Source organism: Nannospalax galili, unplaced genomic scaffold (genome assembly GCF_000622305.1).
Source record: "Nannospalax galili isolate Female #2095 unplaced genomic scaffold, S.galili_v1.0 scaffold579, whole genome shotgun sequence".
Taxonomy (NCBI): domain Eukaryota; kingdom Metazoa; phylum Chordata; class Mammalia; order Rodentia; family Spalacidae; genus Nannospalax; species Nannospalax galili.
The window spans coordinates 1,663,730-1,670,143 of NW_008344599.1; the positions used below are offsets into that span (position 1 = coordinate 1,663,730).

Here is a 6,414-nt window from a genome sequence, read left to right on the forward strand (position 1 = left end):
GTAATGAAATAATTTCTGTAAGTAAACAATCTAGCATATCGATGGCCTTTCATAATTCTATCTTTCTTGCATTGGGTGGTAATTGTACCTAGCACCTACTCTGCACACTTTCAATATACAATACAGCATTATTAATAACAGGTCTCCGGTCTTATTATCCCACATAGTGCAGTTTTGTACTCTGACATCATATCCTCTTTCAAATCTCCCCCTTGTCTCTGATAACCCCTTTCTGTTTCTAAATGTTTGACTTTTAATAAAGATTCTCAATATAAGTGAGATGGTATGGAATTTCTGTATGTGGCCTGTTGCACTTAGAATAAAATTCTACAAATTTTAGACTGGAGAGATGGCTCAGCAGGTGACACCAATTGCCATCAAGCTTGACAATCTGAGTTCAGTCCCAGGGATGCATATGGTGGAAGGCAGAGAATAAACTCCTGCAACTTGTCTTTCAACCTCTACTTATGTACTGTGGCATGTATGCACCCAAATGTGCACACACGCAGTAAATGAATAAACAAATAACAAATAAATGTAACTTTTACAAAAGTGCTACAAGTTAATCTATGTTGTTGCAAATAGAAGCACCTCCTTTTTTAAGGCTTACAACATATATCACAATGTCTTCATTTCCCTGCCAAGGTAACACTTTCATATGTTGAATATTGTTAAAAGTGTTGTAGAACATGAGAGAACAGCTATCTGTTTGAGAAGCTGATTTTACTTCCCTTGGGTGTATTCATAGAGAGAGAGCTAGATCATATGGTAGTTCTATTGTTAACTTTTTGAGAATCTCCAATACTAATTTCTGTGATTGCTGTACCAATTTACATTCCACCAACAATGCACACATGCTCCCTTTCTCCACCTGTGGTCTTTTTTGTTGTCATTAGTAGCCATCACCATCATTTTTTTTTAGACATAGTCTCCCTGTAGCCCCAGCTGGCCTGGAACTCACTATGCAGACCAGGCTAACAGGAAGGAATCTCAGAGAGATCTGCCTGCCTCTGGAGTACTGGAATTAAAGATTTATTTTGTTTCATGGTTTCAAAGGTTCCAGTCTATGCTCAGTATGCCTCGTTGCTTTAGGACCTGTGCAAGGTAGTGAATCATTGTGGGAGCACATGGAGGAGCAAGCTGGTAATCTCATGGAAACCAGCAGCAAACAGAGAGAATAGGCTGCCATCCCATTTCCTTCTGTGGTCCCCCCTCCCTTGTATTCTGAAAATTCCCACTAGGCCTTAATCTCTGAAAGGTTTCCATCAGCATCCAACAGCACCAAGCTGAGAAGAAGTCTTTAAAACATAAGCCTTGGGGGACACTCATGATCTGACCTAGAGCAATAATCACAACTGCCAGAACACTAACAAGAAAGAGTGTCCCTGCTGGAGGACACAGTTAATATTTTCCGTTTAGAACATTGTCTTCTGCTGTGCAAACAAGGTATTTCCCCATCGGAACAATATAAAGGTTAAACACGAGTGTCTCTCTGCAGAGACGTTTGCTGCTCTCCCTCCTACCAGCTGAAGTCCCGGACAGGACAGCACAATGCAGAAGCTTGTGGTGGGAGCTCTGCTCCTCTCTGTTCTTTTAGGATGTATATCAGAATCAGGTAGGTGCAGAGCCCCACTGGGAAGTTCTCCAAGGCTAGGAGACTAAGGTGTAGCACTTTTTGCTGTGATTGTTGTTGTTTTCAGGAAGATGTGAATAAAAGGTGTGTGTGTGTGTGTGTGTGTGTGTGTGTGTGTGTGTGTGAGTCACTTCATGCTATATAAGATTTTACTGAAATTTAGTGACTTGATATAGCAAACGTTTTCCATCTCATATTTTCTGCACATCAGAAAACAGAGTGGCCTTGATGGTGGTTCGGAGGACAGGTCTCTGTGAGGTTGCAGTCTGTCTACCAGGGTTGTAGTCTCCTCTGAAGGCCAGATTAAAGGAAGCTCTGCTCCCAAGTTCACTTGCATGGTTCCACAGGATCGATTCTTTTCAAGAGACTGGGCTGAGTGCCTCCGTTTCTCATTGTCTGGTGGCCACAGATTCCTCTCGGTGCTCTGGAATTCAGACCATGTCAATAGAGCAGTCCACAGCGTGTGGCTGGAGAAAGTGTCTAGGGCAGAAGCCACAGGCTTTTCATAACCAGATCTTAGAAATCCCACACGTCCCTCCTGCCATATTCCATTTGTAACAAGTGAGTCAATTCATACCCCAAGGTAGGAGAACTAAGTTAGCCACATTTTAACTCCACCACAGTTGTTGAATAAGGATTTACCTGCTCTAAGGACATCTCCAGGCTGAGGGATAGAGAACTGGGCTTATCTTATGGGGCACCATTTCCTCTCTCCTAAGAGAACAAGAACCATGTGATTTGAGCTCTGGTGTTTACTCTCAGATTCTTTCAAACTCTTATTTTAGGTGTCATAAGGAGAAACAGGAAATCTTAGAAGTAGTTTGGACTTTAAATCAGAAAACAAGTTTCTTCCAAACAATTGGATAATTGAACCACCTTTGTGAAGTGGCTGGACTCTGAGCCTCAAGACAGTGGGACTACAAACCTCATCCACCCAGAAAAGGGAGTTTATGGAGATTGGGTGGAACCAGTTAAAAGCAAAATGCCCTTCGCGATATGTGTTTTAAAACAGTAGCTTTTTATTAGCAAGGAATAAACTTTAGTGTTTTGACATCCTTATGTTTTTCTTTTCTGTTGCTGCCACTAAGGAAACTCTTCTGGAATTTGAGACACTCTTTTCTGTGCTACTTTGTTACTGTTGGTAAAGTTGTACTTATCTAAAACTCCAGCCTCACTCTCAGGCCAACCATGGTATTTTGTACTGGGTTTTTAAACTAACAAGTTAGATCTCAGGGTATAAACATTGGTTTACTTCCAGTCTTCCTGTTTCTTATTGTATTTGTGAACAAAAGTTCCCAGAAAAACCTTGCATCTTCAAACTGGACTTTTCTTCTGCAAGGTTGATTAACAAATTAGAGCTCTGGAAATTATAGAGAGCCCAGAATGTTGGAGGTCTAATGCCTAATTCCATTTATCTGAGGTTATCTTTAGTCCCTAAAGAGGGGTTTGAACTTCTGATCCTCCTGCCTCACTCTCTCAAATTCTGGGTTTGCAGGCATAGGCCACAATACCCTTTGCATGTCTGCCTTTAACACTGTATTTTTTTTGTTGTTGTTGTTGTTTGTTTAACGTTACTGAGTTTATGTACTTAGAGGAACTCTGTAAGCTACAGCAAGCTGTAGCTCCTGTCAGGAAGAAACTCTGGGTCCACAAACTGCAGAGCTGATACAATTTGTCACACACTCTTTTTTAAACAAACAAGAGAGAGAAGGTGTTTATTTTCCCTCAAGAATCTGACATTGCCTTTGTTTTGCTGATCCCCCAAGATGAGGAAGCCAGTGTAGAATTTCACTGTGTCTGAAGGCCTCCACTGGCCTCACCCACTGTTACAGTCTCTTCTCCAACAACACTCAGACCCAAAACAATGAGGTGATTCTCTTTGTGCAGAAAGTGGAAGAACATGTGTTCTATGTTGAGGATCAGCATATAATTTTCAAAGTAACTCAGCCTTATGACCCAGGCCACATCTGGGCTGGGAGTCTACTTCTGGGATTGTGGAATTTTGGATAGATGGCAAGTCTATGGGAGGAAGGGCTTGAGGAAGGGATATACTGTGGAGGTGGAGGTAAAGATTATCCTGGGACAAGAGCAGGATTCCTTTGGGGGATGTTTTGATGCCAGAATCCTTTGTTGAAGGGATATGGGACATGTCCCTGTGGGACCACATGGTCCCCCTGAAGAGGATGAGTGACTGGTGTTACAATGGCAAACTTATAAATTGGCAGAACCTTATTTAGGAAGAAGAAAATGGCTATGTGGTGACTAAGCCCAAAATGTGAGTTTAAGCTTCATTCTTATAGTCATAATTTGTGTTTAGTGATAATCACAGGCTCTATGAAATTAAATCTATTTTTTTTTGGCCCTGTTAAAGTAGTGATGTAAGCTGCATTAAAAAAAAAAAAGAAATACAGATCCTCGCTATATGTTATGTATTATTGCAAAAACTTGGGTGAATTGTACCACAACTGTCTACAGCATCACACCATAGGTACTGAGGATGCTACTGGGGATTCTGCTTTCAGGACTGGGCACAAATGTAGAACCTCATACTGTTGTGAGAGGTCTATGGGGGTTGTGTGTACTCAAATTCAGAAATCTATGAAAATAATGTGACTACTGGGAGAGACTTTCAGGAATGGTCTGCTTAAGGGAGCAGGAACTCCAATGAGATAGTCTCAAAAGAGAATTTCTCTAGAACAAGGTTGCAGAAGTATTTCCCAGAAAGGAATCAAAGGTGTTCTCAAAGGTCCTCTTAGGGAAACAAAATAAAAGCACAGATCAACTGCCCTGGGTGCCCCTCTTTACACCTACTCTCAGCTTCTCCCCAGAAGTAGGCATTCTGAGGAGAAAAAAATTGCATTCTTTATATATATAAAGAGAGAGAGAGAGAGAGAGAGAGAGAGAGAGAGAGAGACTTTCCCTGTCACACGTCTCTCTGGATACAATTCCTTTACTAAAACTATGCCACCCAGGACTCAGGGACCAATGCAGAAGAGGGGGCAGAAAACTGTAAGAGCTGAGTGGTAAGGTGGATGACCACAGAAAACAAAGTTTTCCAGAGGTCAGGAAACTTCTCATAAAAATCTGTATTTTTTTAGACGCCATACACACAAATGTACTTTCTTGGACCTCCTACCACCAGGGATTCTTAGGCCCCTTGCTTAAGGTGCAGTGTATTATCAAGGAGACATTTAAAAGTTGTGGAAGGTGGGAACTGACTGCTCTTGCAGAGGGCCCAGGTTCGGTTTCCAGAACCCACATGGTAACTACAAACCACCCTTAACTCCAGTACCAAGGGAATCTGATACCCTCTTCTGACCTCCACATGCAGGCAATATACTCATACACACAAAATCAATTACACATCAAGATGTTTCCCTTTAGAAGGCTGTAGCAATAAGAGTTGGGCAACCTTCAGATCCATGAATAGAAAAGTGTTTAAATTTTGAGTTGAAAGTAATTACCCAACAATCCACACAAAATAAGTCCATCAATATAGTGATGAAGAAGGTGAAGACACAAAGGGAATATCAGGTCACATATTAGGTAGAGAAGACTGAAAATCATGGGTTAATTTTCATTTTATCAGCGGCAGAAGTTAGTTGAGGGATAACAATAAATTTAATTTCAAAAGGATATTTATTTAAAGATTGTTATAGTTATAAATGTAGTATAACACACATGTTGCTGCATAGGAAGACATTTGGTATAGTGATGTTCAGAACTGAACATGTGTAAGTTGCTAACTAACATTGCTCATACCGTTGTTCCAGACTCACTGAGGCACTGGATCTAATGTGAGCCTCAGACAAAATTGGAGAAAAATGTTATGGGTCTCCGAGGCAGGTGTGACTGTTTAGAACTGATATTATTTCTGCTGGACTTTCAGGGTCTGTTACTTTTCACATTGCCCAAAGGAGAAAGTGATAATAAGTAGAAAAGTAGCTATGTGCTTCCAACACATCCTGCACCTCAGCCATATCCTCTTTGAAGTTTTAGCACTCCATATCTACCTGAGATTTTCTGTGATCTTTCAACCCATCCCTTCAAATAAGCACTAGGTTACCCACTTTTCTGCCATCAACTAACTGGTAACAGTGAGCTGCCCTCTTGCTTATGATTCCTACCAGGTTCCTATTTGTGAGCAGCATATGGTCATTAGTCTGGTGGTGACCTAGGAGACTAGTAAACGACACAGGAGAATGGTGAGAAACACAAAAGGTAGGAGTGTGGCTCAGTGGTAGCACATTTGTCAGCATGTGCAAGGCACTGGGTCCAAACTCTAACACCATAAACACTTAATTAAAAGAAAAGAAATGCAAAATAAAAACAAGGGTCAACATTCAATACATTCAAGAATCATTCTTTTTTCAGTTTTTTTGCCTGCATGTATGTAAGTTCACTCATGTCTTGCAGTGATGGAAGAGTCCAGAAAAGGTCATTGGATCCCTTAAAACTAGAGTTATGGATGGTTGTTAGCCACCATGTGGGTCCTGGTAACTGAACCTGGGTCCTCTGCAATAACAGCCAATGTTCCTAACCTCTGAGTCACTCTCCAAGAATCATTCTTTATTGCAATCTTATCACCAAATTTTACAAGTTTTTCAGGGTAGAGAAGGAACAATAGGATCAATTTTTTTGTGTATTCAAAAATGTTCAGACTACATCATAGTCCTCCCTTATCTGACAGGGAAATGTTTCTAAACCCTGAAACTGAAAATAGTACTGAACCTTATATATCCTGTTTCATACTGAACCTTAGACACACACACACACACACA

The 6,414-nt window shown here is 40.9% G+C and overlaps 1 pseudogene; it reads left to right on the forward strand.

Moving 5' to 3' along the window:
- The first annotated feature begins 1,551 nt into the window (after window positions 1–1,551).
- Window positions 1,552–3,912, forward strand: LOC103740271 (annotated as a pseudogene).
- Window positions 3,913–6,414: the final 2,502 nt, after the last annotated feature.